General features: G+C 47.8%; 1 long non-coding RNA gene across 1 annotated transcript in view; it reads left to right on the forward strand.

The window, feature by feature from the left end:
• The window catches only part of LOC115833310, a 50,383-nt gene extending 38,982 nt beyond the window's left edge, over positions 1-11,401 (forward strand). The window contains exon 9 of the long non-coding RNA XR_004028762.1: positions 10,671-11,401. This is a non-coding gene — a long non-coding RNA (uncharacterized LOC115833310). The remainder of the gene's footprint in view (positions 1-10,670) is intronic.
• Positions 11,402-16,575: the final 5,174 nt, after the last annotated feature.

A 16,575-nucleotide genomic window follows, 5' to 3' on the forward strand; every position in this document is an offset into this window, starting at 1 on the left:
AGGCATTTTCGTTAGGAAGGAAAATGGTTGTAGGAGGAGGAAATTGAACACAACCCACACATGGGTGGTTGGAAAATCTGAGAGCTCTCATGGGCGTGCTCATCCATTTCACTCACCATGGTACAGGGGAAATTCTTAGACCTGTCAGTGCAACTATTTGAAATAAACATCCAAGAAAGTCAGCAAACTTCAGGTGGGATGAAGTCAGAGATCCACCCTGAAGCACAGTGAAAGCCACAAGACAGAAGTGACTGATCCCATCCCAGGGATCCTAAAGAAGATTATCATCAGACTTCCCATCGGAAACTTTGGAAGTCGGAAGGCAGTAGGCTGATCAATTCAAAATGCTAAAAAACAAAACCAATAAGAACATGCTAACCAAGAAAAAAAAAACTACATGGCTGAAGAAGTCATGCAGAAATCTTAGCAACATTTTAAATGATCCAACAAGGTCTGTTGTTTCTGTGCAGATATGGGCAAACATGAGCTTGTATAGCTTATTTTTATGGGTGCAAGGAGCATGCAGTTATCTCCCCTAGCATGTTTTTTGTTTGTTTGTGTGCTTTGAGATGTCGCCCAGGCTGGAGTGCAGTGGCACAATCTTGGCTCACTGCAACCTCCGTCTCCCGGGTTCAAGCAGTTCCCTGCCTCAGCCTCCCAAGTAGCTGGGATTACAGGTACCCGCCACCACGCCCAGCTAATTTTTGTATTTTTAGTAGAGATGGGGTTTCAGCATCTTGGCCAAGGCTGGTCTTGAACTCCTGACCTCGTGATCCACCCACGTCAGCCTCCCAAAGTGCTGGGATTACAGGTGTGAGCCACCGTGTCCAGCCTGTTTTTCTTTTTAACTCATGCATAAGTTCAGAATTTAGTTCCAGATACGTGAGAGCTCCTTGTAGATGTTTTTCATGGTGAGTCAGCTGGCTCACCAGACCTTGTCTGACTTCTTCCTTTATCTTCCCAACAGTTCAGCACCTTGGTGCAGTACAGGGTCCCATTAGCAGGTCTCATTTCCCACCACTGACTGAACATCAGCAGGCTCAATCCACAAGTCAGGGGCTGGGGATGGCTTGTCAAGAATTCCCTTTTTAGGGGCAGGAATGAAATTTATAACAACATCCATGCTGCTTGATGGAACCCTCTCTGCATGGCAGGTGCTTTGCAAGCACTTTCAGAAAATCTGCACCAAACTTAGAGTAAGAATGATCGCTGTCATTCTACAAGTCAGAAACTTGAAGATCAGATTGGTGACGTGTTCAGCTAATGCACTGCTAATAAACAGCAGAAGTGAAATTCAAATATCAAGACATTTGTCCTGAAAGTCTCTGCTTGCAACTAGATTATGGCCCTGATATCCTAGGGGTGAATCAGTCTCAGTTTCCCTTCCTGGACCCCCAGCAAGTAGTACATGGGAATTATTCTAGTCCGGTATAGCAGGGAGCAGTGTAAACAGATAAACAAGGTTTTCCGGGGCCCTGGTTTAGGCAAATAAATCTTACAACATTATCTGGCTCTTTCAAGTAGTCTTTCTAGACTGTTTTGCCCAATGGAAAATAGTGTTTGTATATTTAGAAAATGTAATACGTGTTTTTCCCCTCTCAATATTTTGCAGGGCAGAGATATTACTTTGATCTATTTTCACATTATAATTATTATTTGAGGTCTCAATTAAGACCAGCATCTTCATCTGTGTGGGGCTCTGAGTTAAGGGCTTTCCATAGACTCACTCCTGCCGTTTCTTCTAACTCCCTTGAGCAGAGGCCAGCAGTAGAGAAACTTGATAAATAACACAAGTGCTACAGTCCCTGAGCCCTCTAAGAAATAAGACACAAAGGAAAGATCCAGGGACATTTTCACAGATGTGCCCAATTCCGGTGGCCCCAGGTTTCCCACCCTGCTGTTGATATTCTGCCACCCATAGTCATGATCATTGGCTACAATACAGCAGGCAAGGCTGTGCAGGAATGATGTTACAGGTGGGCTCATGGCTACATGGATGTCTAGACCTGTCTAGGTGTCCATATGCAGGAACTGAGGGAAACTGAGAAGGAGGGAAGGATGGGTGAATGGATGGATAAATGGATGGAAAGGTGGACGAATGGATAGATGCATGAATGGATGGTGAATTGGTGGGTAAAATGGAGGGATAGATGGGTGTTTGGATGGCTATTTGGATGGATGGGTAGATGGGTGGATGGATGGATATAGGTGGGTGGATGGATGGATGGATTGATGAATGAATGGCTGAGTGGATGGGTAGAGAGATGGATAAGTGTTTGATGGATGAATAGACACATACATGGATGGACAGGTGTTTGGGTGGATGCGTAGGTGGAAAGGTGGATGGATAGATAGATTGATGGGTAGATGGATGAGTAGATGGATGGATGGATCAGTGAATAGATGTGTCAATGAATAGGGGGATGTATCATTGGTGGGATGGGTGAGTGGTTTGGTGGATGAGTAGATGGATGAGTGCGTGGATGGATGGATGGATGGATGGATGGTTAGGTAGGTGAGTGGATGAGTAGATGAGTGGATGGGTGGATGGATGGATGGATGGATGGATAGATGGATAGGTAGATAAGTAGATGATTGAATGGATGGATGGATGCATGAATAAACAGGTTCATGGATGGGTGGATGAGCAGATAGATGGATGGATGGATGTGGGTGGCTGGCTAGATATGTAGATAGATGCAAAGGTGAATGCAAAGAGAAGGATAGATTTGTGAGGATGAAAGTGAGAATTTTTCTCCTTAGGTCATCAGGGGAAAATTAAATCCTTACCCACGGAGACATCTTTCATTTGAGTCAGGCGGAGGCTCTCTTTTTCTCTCTCCTGGTGACCAGGACAAAGAGAAATGCAGGTGTAGAGATCTCTGATCAGGGAGCCTTGCCTGCCTCTTGTCCTGGGTGACCTTTACCAAATCCTCTCCTGTGTTGGGTCTCCCCAACCTTGATTTTCAAATGGTGGGTTCAGGCCTTTGCTTTTTCTGTGTCTGTGGTTCTCTGTCATCCACCAAATCTCCCAGGGAGCCCCTTCCTGCCTCCGCTCTGTCCCTTTGGCCCCCACTCCAGACCCCAGATTGGGTTCAGGATTCCTCTGTAGAAGTCATTGATGGGAGTCCACACCCTGAAAATGCCTTTAGTCTTCATTCCAGCCTCTCCTCTCTGCCAAGTGAGCTGCCCTTGCCAGCAGCAGTCACTTCCTCACACAGGGATGCTTGTTTCAGCACACTGAGTAGGCGCCGTCTCCTGAGTGGGAATTGGCTTGGCACAGGCGACCGTATGACATTGTTTCAAAAAGTCATTCAAATTCTTTGTCTTGTACATCCTGTCTGGAAGCACGTATATACATTCCCGCCTCCCCACTGGGCATGCTCTTACCCTCGCCCTGCCATTCTGGTGCTAGGAGCTGTCTGTGCTGTCCACTGGGTGGACAGAGACGTCTTCCCCATGAAAAGAGGAATCAGGGTCTTCATCTATCTCTTAGAAGCCAGGCATTTGGCACCGGGGCTCATGAACAGCTGATTTTTGAAGTGGTCCCAGGGGAAGCTGAGTTGGTGACTGATAAGAGGAAGGTCTGGGCTGGGTGCGGGGGCTCACGCCTGTAATCCCAGCACTTTTGGAGGCCGAGGCAGGTAGATCAGTCAGGAGATTGAGACCATCCTGGCCAACATGGTGAAACCCCGTCTCTACTAAAAATACAAAAATTAGCTGACCATGGTGGCGCACGCCTGTAATCGCAGGTACTCGGGAGGCTGAGGCAGGAGATTCACTTGAACCCAGGAGGTGGAGGTTGCAGTGAGCCGAGATCATGCCACTGCACTCCAGCCTGGGCGACAGAGTGAGACTGCATCTCCAACAACAACCAAAAAAAAAAGAAGAAGAAGATCTGAAGAATTGGGATACTGAGGCATCATCTTCCTTGCCCAGTGGATTTGCAGTTTCATACCCTGGATCTCCTGAAGCTTTGGGGTTTCTTTTTCTCATTTTTTTTTCTTTTGAGACGGAGTCTTTTTTCTTTATAAATTATCCAGTCTTAGTTGTTTCTTTATAGCAATGTGAGAACAAACTAATGATGCTGGTCTCCTCAAGGAAACTCCTGCCATACCCCCTCCCTCATCTTTCTGTCTCTCTTTTTGTTTTGAGATGGAGCCTAACTCTCTCACCCAGGCTGGAGTGCAGTGGTGCGATCTTGGCTCACTGCCACCTCCACCTCCCGGGTTCATGCCATTCTACTGCCTCAGCCTACCGAGTAGCTGGGATTACAGGCGCTTGCCACCACGCCCGGCTAATTTTTGTATTTTTAGTAGAGATGGGGTTTCACCATGTTGGCCAGGCTGGTCTTGAACTCCTGACTTCAAGCGATCTACCTGCCTCAGCCTCCCAAAGTGCTGGGGTGACAGGCATGAGCCACTGCACCTGGCTGGGGATCCTTTTTCATCTCTGGTGGATGACAAGGTGTATTTTCCTCCTGCTGGTCCAGGGGACAACAGAGGGAGAAAGAGACTCCAGTGTTTGGGGGTCCGTGTGTATGTTCTTTTCCCCCCGTAGTGCCCGCTGTGGGAGGTCACATAATGCAGATGGATAATGATGGCACAGACATATCCTGGCTGTTGGCCTCTCCTACTTTACTTCATTTGTGATGGATGCACCACGCATTGAGTTGATTATAAAAGGCTGATAAGGCTGGGTGCGGTGGCTCACATCTGTAATCCCAGCACTTTGGGAGGCCAAGGCAGGCGGATCACCTGAGGTCTGGAGTTTGAGACCAGCCTGACCAACATGGAGAAACCCCATCTCTACTAAAAATACAAAATTAGCTGGGCATGGTGGTGCATGCCTGTAATCCCAGCTACTTGGGAGGCTGAGATAGGAGAATCGCTTGAACCAGGGAGGCAGAGGTTGCGGTGAGCTGAGATCGCACCATTGCACTCCAGCCTGGGCAACAAGAGGGAAACTCCATCTCAAAAAATAAATAAATAAAATAAATGAATAAATAAATAAAAGGCTGATAATAAGCAAATTGCTAACTATGGGGTCTGTGACTATGGACCCTTTCTTGTGTTCAGAATAGCTTTTCTGCAGAGTTAACTGTGCAAACCCAGGACAGCAGATTCTGTATGTGCCCTTCAAGTGGTTTAGATTGCAGATTACCAAGATAGAAAAATATGTTTGACTACCTGTCCACAGTTCTGTATTTTCAGTTCTTAATATGGGACTACAAATAAGACAACCTGAGCCTTTGTTTCCCACACCCCTGAATGCACAGAACCAGAGTTCTGAACGATGTTTTTGTTCATTTATTTGCTTTTGAGATGGAGTTTCGCTCTTGTCGCCCAGGCTGGGTGCAATGGTGCGATCTTGGCTCATTGCAACCTCCACCTCCCAGGTTCAAGTGATTCTCCCACCACAGCCTCCTGAGTAGCTGGGATTACAGGCACGTGACACCACACTCGGGTAATTTTTTGTATTTTTAGTAGAGACAGGGTTTCACATGTTGGCCAGGGTGGTCTTGAACTCCTGACCTCAGGTGATCCACCCGTGCGGCCTCCCAAAGTTGTTGGGATTATAGGTGTGAGCCACCATGCCATGCCTGAGCATTGTTTAAATCCTCAAAGCATCACTAGAATTCTGATAATTGTTTTTACAAAGAAGAAAAGGAATCATTATTGGCAAGGATGTGGAGACATTAGAATTCTCCTACTTTGCTGGTGGGAAGTTAAAATGGTGTAGCCACTATGGAAGGCAGTTTTATGGCTCTTCAGAAAATTAAACACAGAATTACCAAGTGAGGTAGCAATCCTACTTCTACCTGATACCTAAAGATACTGAAAACAGATGTGCAAACAGAAATTTGTACACAAATGTATGTAGCAATATCCAAAATGCCAATAGGTGAAAACAATCCGATGTCCATCTAATACTAAATGGATAAACCCCATGTGTTCCATCCATACAATGGAATATTATTCAGCCATGAAAAGGAATGAAACAGTCACATGCTACAACATGAATGAACCTTGAAGACATTATGCTAAGTGCAGAAAGAGAGACGCAAAAGGTCACGTATTGTAGGAGTCACTTTATATAAAATGTCCAGAATAGTTAAAGCCATCAAGACAGAAATTGAATTCGTGGTTGCTTAGGGCTGGGGGGCGGAAATGAAGAGTGATTACTTGATAGATACGAAGTTTCCTTTTGCAGTGATGACAGATTCTGGAACTAGATAGCGGTGATGGCGGCATAACACTGTGAATGTACTAAATGCGCCTGAATTGTTCACTTAAAAATGGTAAAAACAGGCCGGGCGCGGTGCCTCACGCCTGTAATCCCAGCACTTTGGGAGGCCGAGGCAGGCGGATTATGAGGTCAGGAGTTCGAGACCAGTCTGGCCAACATGGTGAAACACCGTCTCTACTAAAAATACAAAAATTATTATTTTTTTTGTGGCACATGCCTGTATTTTTCTGGTGGCACACGCCTGTATTGCTAGCTACTCAGGAGGCTGAGGCAGAAGAATCGCTTGAACCCGGGAGGCGAAGGTTGCAGTGAGCCGAGATCGCGCCACTGCACTCCAGCCTGGGTGACAGAATGAGACTCCGTTTCGAAAAAAAAAAAAAAAAAAAAGTGAAAACAGCCTGGATGCAGTGACACCTGTAATCTCAACTCTTTGCAAGGCCAAGGTGGGAGGATTACTTGACCCTAGGAGTTCAAGACCAGAGTGGGCAACACAGTGAGATCCAGTCTCTGCCAAAAAATTTTTAAAAATAAGCTGGGCATGGTGGCATGTGCCTGTAGTCCCGTCTCCTCTGGAGGCTGAGGTGGGAGGATCACTTGAGCCCAGGAAGTCAAGACTGTAATGAGAGATGTTTCTGTCACTGCACTGCAGCCTGGGTGACAGAGGGAGACCCCCATCTCTAAAACAAATACATATAGACACAAATGAAAAGGTTAAATGATGAAGTTAATGTTATGGGTATTTTTCCACAACAACATGCTTCCCTACAGAAATCTCAGTGGAGAAGACAGGAGTGTGGCAGACCCACATGCTTCTGGAGCCCCACAAAGCTGCCCCTTTAATTGGTAGCACGCCTGGTAAAGGCTGTTTGCTTAGTGACGTTGACCTCTGACCTTGTCCTCCACCTGCTGGCCCAGCGACTCCTGCTATCTTCGTTTTGTCCAGTTCACCTCTCAGTCTCCAGAGCCGTAGAACCATCTATAGGTTCTTGCTTCTCCCTTTTCCTGTAGAAGCATCTCCTGGGAATCACCCCTGACCAAAAGCCCCAGGCACCTCTCCAAGACCCCCTCCGGAAGCCTAAACACCCCTTAACATTCATTGCCTTTGGTCCTACCCGAAGTCAACAAGTTCCAAACTCGTCAGAAACCCGGAGAGGTCTCAGCCCCGAATCAATAGCAGCCGTTGTCAGCTCCTCCCAGCTCAAAGTCCCCCAGAGATCGGTTCCCTGGTCTGAGTCAGGAATGAGAGACTGAAAAGCTCGGGGATCTGGTGCTTTTTCTTCTTAGGGATCTGGTGCTTTTTCTTCATAAGCTTACTCCCTCTCCCCGCCAAAAAACTTACCAACTGAAAGACCACTGATTGGATGGGTCAACCAACCTCAACCACCAGATGTCTTTGAGATGGGGAGCCAGCCCCCTAAAGCTGAGTCTCTGTGTGTGGCTTCCAAATACCTGGTCCCCTGGGTGCAGACAGAAGAGAGGACGCAGAGGCTGGACATCTCCCAGAAGAAGGGGAGACTGGCTGGGCACCAAATAATCTTGCTTCCATCTCTGATGTCATAAGAACATGAACAGACTTGGAGATGCTGATTGAAAGTAAATGTCACCTGAAGGAGACATTGGTTCCAGAGCCATTAGTTCCTAACCTCCTACCATACTCTCTGCATGGTGGAAGATGCCAGAACATTCTCAGAGCTTGAGAAAAAAGAGGAATTGAGAGAAGGGATGGGGGTCAAGAGATAGAGAAGGGGAGGAGGAATGTGAGAGAAGGGAGGGACAGAGGAGAAGTGAGGAAGGATAACTGAGAAGCTCAGGTCTAACTTCACCCCACTCCCCTTAGGACCCCCCCACTCTAACTGTTGTTTCTGAGAGTTCCTGGGGGCCACCGATAAACAATGAGGTTAAATGTAAATGGAAGGGCAGGACTCTGTTGAAGTCTGCAGAAGGTACCCTGTTGGCTGCATAGTCACCAGCTCTCATGACCCAAAGAGGAGAGTGAGCAGGTGACTGGATCATCAGTGAGGGTAAATCTGGAAGACAGAATTGGGGCCAGGTGCAGTGGCTCACAACTGTAACCCCAGCACCTTTGGAGGCCAAGGTAGAAGGAGCACTTGAACCTCAGGAGTTTGAGACCAGCCTGGGCAACATAGCCAGACCTGTCTCTACAAATAATTTTTAAAAATTAATTGAAGGATTTCTAAAGATGACTTGAGTGGTTCATGTCTCCTGGAGTCAGAACCCAGGGAGGATTTTTGCTGAAATACCAAAGCCACAGGGAGCATGAGTAGAGATGTTCAGACAGAAATTAAGTTTGAAGAAATAGATTTTGGCAGAGAGGCATGTGGCCACAGACAAGAACTCATCATGCATTCATTCTTTCACTCACTCAACAAAAATTAAATGGACTCCCTCTAATGGCATTTCCCTCTCTTGACAAGAGGGATACATCAGAGAGAGACAGGCTGAAGGAATGTAGTGTTGATACTGGACCTGGGAGCTTTCCAAAGGTACTGTGCTCTCCTGTGCTCTTCTTGGCATCCCAGTCTCTACGATGTTGACTGTGTTCGTGGGTGTCACATCGCTGTTGAGATACCAGAAACAATATGCATGAACCACAGTGACAAATGTCATTCATAATCCTTTTCAGCACAGAATAGCCTACAGAAATGTCTTCTGTGTACCTTCCCCTGGAATAGTTTGTGATTCTGATGCAACTGGAGACAAAACATCTCTTACCCATGGCCTCTCTTGAATCAATTTTATCTCCAATCTGCCTTTTCACGGGCACTCTAACAAGAAAGCAAACAAGGAAAGTTCAGCTGGTCTAGCAGTTCTGAGACAGCAAATTATCTCACTGTTGATGTGGACAAAGAGCCTCTTGCAGAAAGGCTATACTTAACTCTTGAGAGTCTGGGTCCCAGCTTTTTTTTTTTTTTTTTTTTTTTTTTACTCAGAGAGGTGTAAATCTGAAAGAATCTGGGTCCCAGCTGAGCTGGGAGAGGTGTAAAACCACAGAGGCATGCCTCCACTCAGAACGCATCATTATCGTGCTTTTATATGGAAGGCACAGCCGTTCACTCATTGTCTGATAGGCGTTTCCATTGAGCGTTGGATCTCTTCAAATCAAGTGCCTGCAAACATGATGGTTTTTGCACTGACGCAGAGGATGAATCCAATAGGAAAGATACAGAGAAACATCACATTGCACCCCAGAGACATATGCAATTATTACTGATTAAAAATATAATGAAAATTAGGAGGCAGTGGCAGGCGGATCATAAGGTCAGGAGTTTGAGACCAGCCTGGCCAATATGGTGAAACCCCATCTCTACTAAAAATACAAAAATTAGCCAGGTGTGGTGGCATGCACCTGTAGTCCCAGCTACTCGGGAGGCTGAGGCAGGAGAATAACTTGAACCTGGGAGGTGGAGGTTGCAGTGAGCCGAGATGGCGCCACGGCATTCCAGCCTGGGTGACAGAGCAACACTCCGTCTCAATAATAATAGTAATAATAATGAAAAATAAATAAAAGAGGAACAAGGGAAACCAAAAATAAGCATATAGAGGAGCAGTTTCACATGCAATTTCATTTTAATTATTTCTGCTTTAAGTTTGTTATTTAAATGGTATCTCACATGAACAAGGCTGGCCACTCGTTCCCTCTTCTGTTACCCTATCGTTGGAGGTTTTGTTCTTTGCCTTGGTATATGTTGAGAGAACCCAGAGGTCTGTGAGTAAAATTCCAGGGCTCCGTCAGCTCAGATGGGACAAAGTCTGCATCTCTGCGTTCACTCACTTGTAACTGCAATTCAGCATTGCCTGTAGATTTCTCACCAACCATTATCACAAATACTTTCCTGTCACTGTACACGAGTTGCAGATGAAATGTCCTTTATGCTCATGACCACTTCAGCGTTACTGTGCTCCTTGGACCTGCCTCAAAATATTTTAATCTTAGGAATATCTAATGCGTTACTGTGTTTCCATTACACTAAATAAAACAATGACTTAGCAGTTGCCCGGGTGAAGGGAACCACTTCCAGCAGGTGGGACTGATCATTCAGGGTTTTCAAAAGTTCTCTGTGTAGTTGGATTTTAAGCTCCAGAGTTAATCTGATCGAACTTGCTCATCTGGTTTTAAGAAGTGTGGTTACTGGGGATCTCTTGACTGTAGAATTCGTTTTCAAACAGCACATTTGCTTCTGACAGTGGGTAAATTTTACCTTGGGCAGAATTGTATGGTAGCTAGTGTAAATTAGTATAATTAACTTGGGCATATGTGAAAATTAGTATAGCAGAAATTAATGAAGGCATATGTGAAATTTTGCAATTGTTTTCTATATTCACCTAAAATGCAATTGCACTGGAAATACAGTATGCTGCTTTTGTGATTTCTACATATCTCTGTTTTTTTCTCATATCAGATTCTACTTTACCCCTCAGTGACAGTCATTTCACACTCCTCTCTGTCTCAATGTCTGAGGCACCCTGGGACCATCCTGGCTGGAAAGCATAGGGACATTGCTGGCCTGAGCTGAAGTGCTGATTCAAATAAATTGAAAGCTGAATTGCCTTAGGAAGAGCTACTTTACCCAGGAACAAATATGGAGAGGAACTCCTTGAAACTGTGTTCTCAAGTAGACCACTTTTGAGAAATTATACATTTATCATAACATCTCAAGTCCTGCTCTGCATAGAATGAGCCATTATTATCCAGAAAAGTTCTCCATTCCCTGCGATTCATAAGGAAATGCAGGCCTAACCAGAAAACAGGAACTGCGACAACCTTGCGTCAGACACATCCAGTCTCTCTATTCACAGTTGCATTCTCTCTCTCTCTTTTTTTTTTGTTTACAAAGCCCATCACCCATAACTCGGAAAAAAAAAACAAAAACAAAACAGATGAGCACATTGTTGAGCTCGCTTCTGAGAAAGCTTCTCATTGCGAGTGCCGGGATTCCACATTTCTCAAGCACCTTCGCTCCTCCAGAAAGCGTGTCTCTAGTTCCGTGGTGATACGAGAGAGAAATGACAATTGTCTATATTATCAGGATGGCCCATTGTTCTCTGTGGATCTCAATCAATGTGGACATCAGCCATGATCAAGCTCTTTCTTTTCTTTCTCTCTCCTTCCTTCCTTCCTCCTTCCCCTTCCACTCCCCTCCCCCTTTCCCTTGTTTCTTGCTTCATTTCTTTCTCCCTTCCCTTCCCTCCTCTCTTCTCCTCCCTTTCTCTCCTCCCCTCCCCTTCCCCTCCCTTTCCCCCTCCCCTTCCCCCTCCCTTTCCCCCTCCCTTTCCCCCTCCCCTTCCCCCTCTGTTTTCCCCCTCCCCTCCCCTCCCCCTCCTCCCCCCTCCTCCCCCTCTTCTCCCCCTCCTCCCCCCCTCCCTCCTCCTCCCCCCTCCTCTCCCCACTCCTCTCCCCCCTCCTCCCCCCTCCTCTCCTCCCCCCTCCTCTCCCCACTCCTCCCCCCTCCTCCCCCCTCCTCTCCTCCCTCCTCCCCCCCCCTCCCCCCCCTCCTCCCCCCTCCTCCCCCCTCCTCCCCCTCCTCCCCCCTCCTCCCCCCTCCCTCCTCCCCCCTCCTCTCCCCACTCCTCTCCCCCTCCTCCCCCCTCCTCTCCTCCCTCCTCCCCTCCCCCTCCCCTCCCTCTCCTTCCCCCTCCCCTTCCCTCCTATTCCTCTTCCCTTCCCCCTCCCCTCCCCCTCTCCTTCCCCTCCCCTTCCCCTTCCCCTTCCCCCTCCCCTTCCCTCCCATTCCTCTTCCCTTCCCCTCCCCTTCCCCTCCCCTTCCCCCTTCCCCCTCCTTCCCCTTCCCCCTTCCCCTCCCCCCTTCCCCCTTCCCCTCCCCTTCCCTCCCATTCCTCTTCCCTTCCCCTCCCCTTCCCCTTCCCCCTTCCCCCCTTCCCCTCCCCTGCCCCTCCCCTGCCCCTCCCCTTCCTCTCCCCTTCCTCTCCCCTTCCCTCCACTTCCCCCTCCACTCCCGTCCCCCTTCCCTTATCTTTTCTTTTCCCTTCTTTTCTTTTCTTGAGACAGGATCTCACTCTGTTGCCCAGCCTGGAGTACAGTGAAGTGATCATGGTTCACTGCAGCTTCGACCTCCTGGGCTCAAGCCATGCTCTCTCCTCAGCCTCCTGAGTAGCTGGGACTACACACACCCCCCCATGCCTGCCTAATGTTTTAAATTTTTATATTTTTTTGAGACAGGGTTTCCTGCAGGTTTTCATGCCCAAGCTGGAGTGCAGTGGTACAGTCTCTTGGCTCACTGCAACCTCTGCCTCCTGGGCTAAAGCGATATTCCTACCTTGGCCTCCTAAGTAGCTGCAGCCACAGGCACTAGCCACCACATTCGGCTATTTTTTTATTTTTTATTTTTTAAAGACACAAGGTTTCACCATGTTGTCCAGGTTGGTCTCGAACTCCTGAGCTCAAGCGATACACCCGCCTTAGCCTCCCAAAGTGCTGGGATCACAGGCATGAACCACCATGCCCAGCCTGGTTAATGTTTAAATGTTTCCTGGAGATGGGGCTTCACTATGTAGCACAGGCTGGTCTTGAACTCCTGGGCTCAAGTGATCCTCCCACCTCAGCCTCCTAAAGTGCTGGGATGACAGACATGCACCCCCACACTCAGAGATATTATTTTCTTTTCTTTCTTTTTTTTTTTTGCCTTTTTAAAATTTTTTTGAGAGGGGTCTTGCTTTTCTCCCCCAGGCTTGAGTGCAATGGCTCGATCTCAGCTCACTGCAACCTCCACCACCCGGGATCAGACAATTCTCCTGCCTCTGCCTCCCAAGTAGCTGGGATTACAGGCGTCCGCCACCACGCCCAGCTAATTTTTGTATTTTTTAGTAGAGACGGGGTTTCATTATGTTACCCAGGCTGGTCTCGAACTCCTGACCTCAGGTGATCCGCCCGCCTCGGCCTCCCAAAGTGCTGGGATTACAGGCGTGAGTCACCGCGCCTGGCTGACCATGCCTTTACACAAACGTCCCAGACCCTGGGGATGACAGCAGACCAGAGAGTGATTGAACTATGCAGAGTCCCAGCCTCCCCTCCCAAATCCCTTCTCCTCTCTCGTTTGCCCACCTATTACCCCTACCTTAAAAAAACACCCCGTAGAAATACCCACTGGGCCAGGCGCATTATGTGAGGCTCTTCGTTTTTTATTTATTTTTTTTTTTTGAGACGGAGTCTCACTCTGTTGCCCAGGCTGGAGTGCAGTGGCATGATCTTGGCTCACTGCAACCTCTGTCCCCCCGGATTCAAGCGATTCTCCTGCCTCAGTCTCCTGAGTAGGTGGGATTACAGGTGTGCACCACCATCCCTGGCTGATTTTTGTATTTCTAGTAGAGACGGGGTTTCGCCATATTGGCCAGGCTGGTCTCGAACTCCTGACCTCAGGTGATCCACCTGCCTCGGCCTCCCAAAGTGCTGGGATTAACATGTGTGAGCCACCACGCCTGGCTGACCATGTTTTCATACAAGCGTCCCAGACCCTGGATATGACAGCAGACCAGAGAGTGATTGAACTATGCAGAATTCCAGCCCCACCTCCCAAATCCCTTCTCTGTCTTTTGCCCACCTACTACCCCCACCTTAAACAAACACGCTGTATCAATACCCACTAGGGCCAGAGGCATTATTTGAGGCTCTTCATTATATTCTGAGACATCAATAGACTATATGTGTTGGCAGAATAATTGACTTTGCAATTTACATTGCTGATATAGGAGGGACAGATCCTGCTTCTCGGAAACCTTCATGATTTGCACATGTGCCTGCATCCTCCTTTGCAGGTGCGGTGTTTGGGAAGGAGCAGTGAGCCACAGGGGGATGGGAGCCCAAGGTGTGGCCCTGCAGGGAGGGTCCAATGGCCCATGAGTGTGGGTGATTCAAGAGTGTCAGAGCGGCTGGGCACGGTGGCTCACTCCTGTAATCTCAGCACTTTGGGAGGCCAAGGCGGGCAGATTACCTGAGGTCGGGAGTTGGAGACCAGCCTGGCCAAGGTGGTGAAACCCGTCTCAACTGAAAATACAAAAATTAGCTAAGTGTGGTGGCAGGTGCCTGTAATCCCAGCTACTTGGGAGGCTGAGGCAGGGAAGTGCTTGAACCTGGGAGGTGGAGGTTGCAGTGAGCCAAGATCATGCCACTGCACTCCAGCCTGGGCAACAGGGTGAGACTCCGTCTCAAAAAAAAAAAAAAAAAGAACATCTGTCATTTGCAACAATACGGGTGAATGTGAAGGATATTATGTTCAGTGAAATAAGCCAGGCACAGAAAGACAAGTACCACATGATCTCATTCCTATGTAAAAGTCTACAAACCTTGATCTCACAGAAGCAGAGAGCACAGTGGTGGTTACCAGGGGATGGGCATGGGTGGGGCATGGGAAGATGTTGGTCAGAGTATTACAGGCCACTAGACAGGCATGGGCGGGCAGGAGAGGGCTTTTCTCCCACCCACCAGCAATGCCAGGTGATGGTTCAGCGATGATCGCATTGCCTCTCTAAAAAATGATAAATTGGCGGCTGGGCACGGTGGCACACGCCTGTAATCCCAGCACTTTGGAAGGCCAAGGCAGGTGGAGCACGAGGTCAGGAGTTCAAGACCAGCCTGGCCAAGATGGTGAAACCCCATCTCTACTAAAAATACAAAATTAGCCAGGCGTGATGGTAGATGCCTGTAATCCCAGCTACTCGGGAGGCTGAGGCAGGAGAATTGCTTGAAACCGGGAGGCGGAGGTTGTTGCAGTGAGCTGAGATCGTGCCACTGCACTCCAGCCTGGGCAATAGAGTGAGACTCAGTGTCAAAAAAAAAAGATAACTTGGCAGCCCGTGGCAGGGAGAGACCATTTCCTGATGTTCCACACCTGTCACACTCAATTGTTCATTGAGTGCAAGTGCCGTGGAGACACAACTTCCTAAGCATGCACATTAGGAGAAAACATGGCGGAATATGACCTTCTGAGGTTACTCCACTGGAAACAGGAAGAGGGGCACGCTACAACTTTCTAAACCTCATGCTCACCTCCCAAGCATAAGGAGGGCCCTGTGCATGCGGGCAGCTCACCCTAGGGGAAGAATCATGGGAAAGGGATACAAGATGCTTGAAGTGGACCAGCCTATAAGGTCCTATAAAGTTAAGCACCACACTTGTTCTTCAGGGCGCCTGCTTGGGTCTCTTTCAAGTGTACTTCCATTCTTTTCTGTTCTAAAGCTTTTAAAATAAACTTCCACTCGGCTAGGCGCAGTGGCTCATGCCTGTAATCCCAGCACTTTGGGAGGCTGAGGTGGGTGGATCAGAAGGTCAGAAGTTCGAGACCAGCCTAGCCAATACGGTGAAACCCCGTCTCTACTAAAAATACAAAAATTAGCCGTGCATGGTGGTGCACACCTGTAATCCCAGCTACTTGGGAGATTGAGGCAGGAGAATCGCTTGAACCCGGGAGGTGGAGGTTGCAATGAGCCGAGATCACACTGCTGTACTCCAGCCTGGGCGGCAAGAGTGAGACTCTGTCTCAAAACAAAAACAAAAACCTTCCACACCTGCTCTGAAACTTGCCTGGGTCTCTCTCTCTGCCTTATGGCCCTCAGTCAAATTCTTTCGTCTGAGGAGGCAAGAATTCCAGTGGCTGCAGGCCTGTATGGATTCACCACTGGTAACTCAGATACCTTCCACCGCATTATAATAAAAGGACAGAACATTTCAGTTAGACCTAAGGAATAAATTCAAGAGATACATCGCACAATGTGGTGATTGTAGTTAATATCAATGTACTGCATACTTGAAAACCACTAAGTAGATTTTAACTGTTTTCGCCACGTTAAAAAAATAAGTATGGGCTGGGAATGGTGGCTCACGCCTGTAATCCCAGCACTTTGGGAGGGTGAGGGGGGTGGATCACGAGGACAGGAGATTGAGACCATCCTGGCTAACACAGTGGAACCCCATCTCTACTAAAAGTACAAAAATTTAGCCAGGCGTGGTGGCAGGCACCTATAGTCCCAGCTACTTGGGAGGCTGAGGCAGGAGAATTGCTTGAACCCAGGAGGCAGAGGTTGCAGTGAGCCGAGATTACACCACTGCACTCCAGCCTGGGTGACAGAGCCAGACTCCGTCTAAAAAAGAAAAAGTATGTATGGTAATATGTTAATTAGTTTTAGTTACCCATCCCATAATGGATACATATTTCAGTATATGAATGGAACATGGTGTTGTATATCAGAAGCATATCTAATTTTTATTTGTCAATGACGAAAATAGTCCTCATCATTGTGACTGGCTAGGCTAAACACACATACACTATTTTTATTTCTGCAGTTACTCTTCTA

Source organism: Nomascus leucogenys, chromosome X (genome assembly GCF_006542625.1).
Source record: "Nomascus leucogenys isolate Asia chromosome X, Asia_NLE_v1, whole genome shotgun sequence".
In the NCBI taxonomy this organism is placed as follows: Eukaryota; Metazoa; Chordata; class Mammalia; order Primates; family Hylobatidae; genus Nomascus; species Nomascus leucogenys.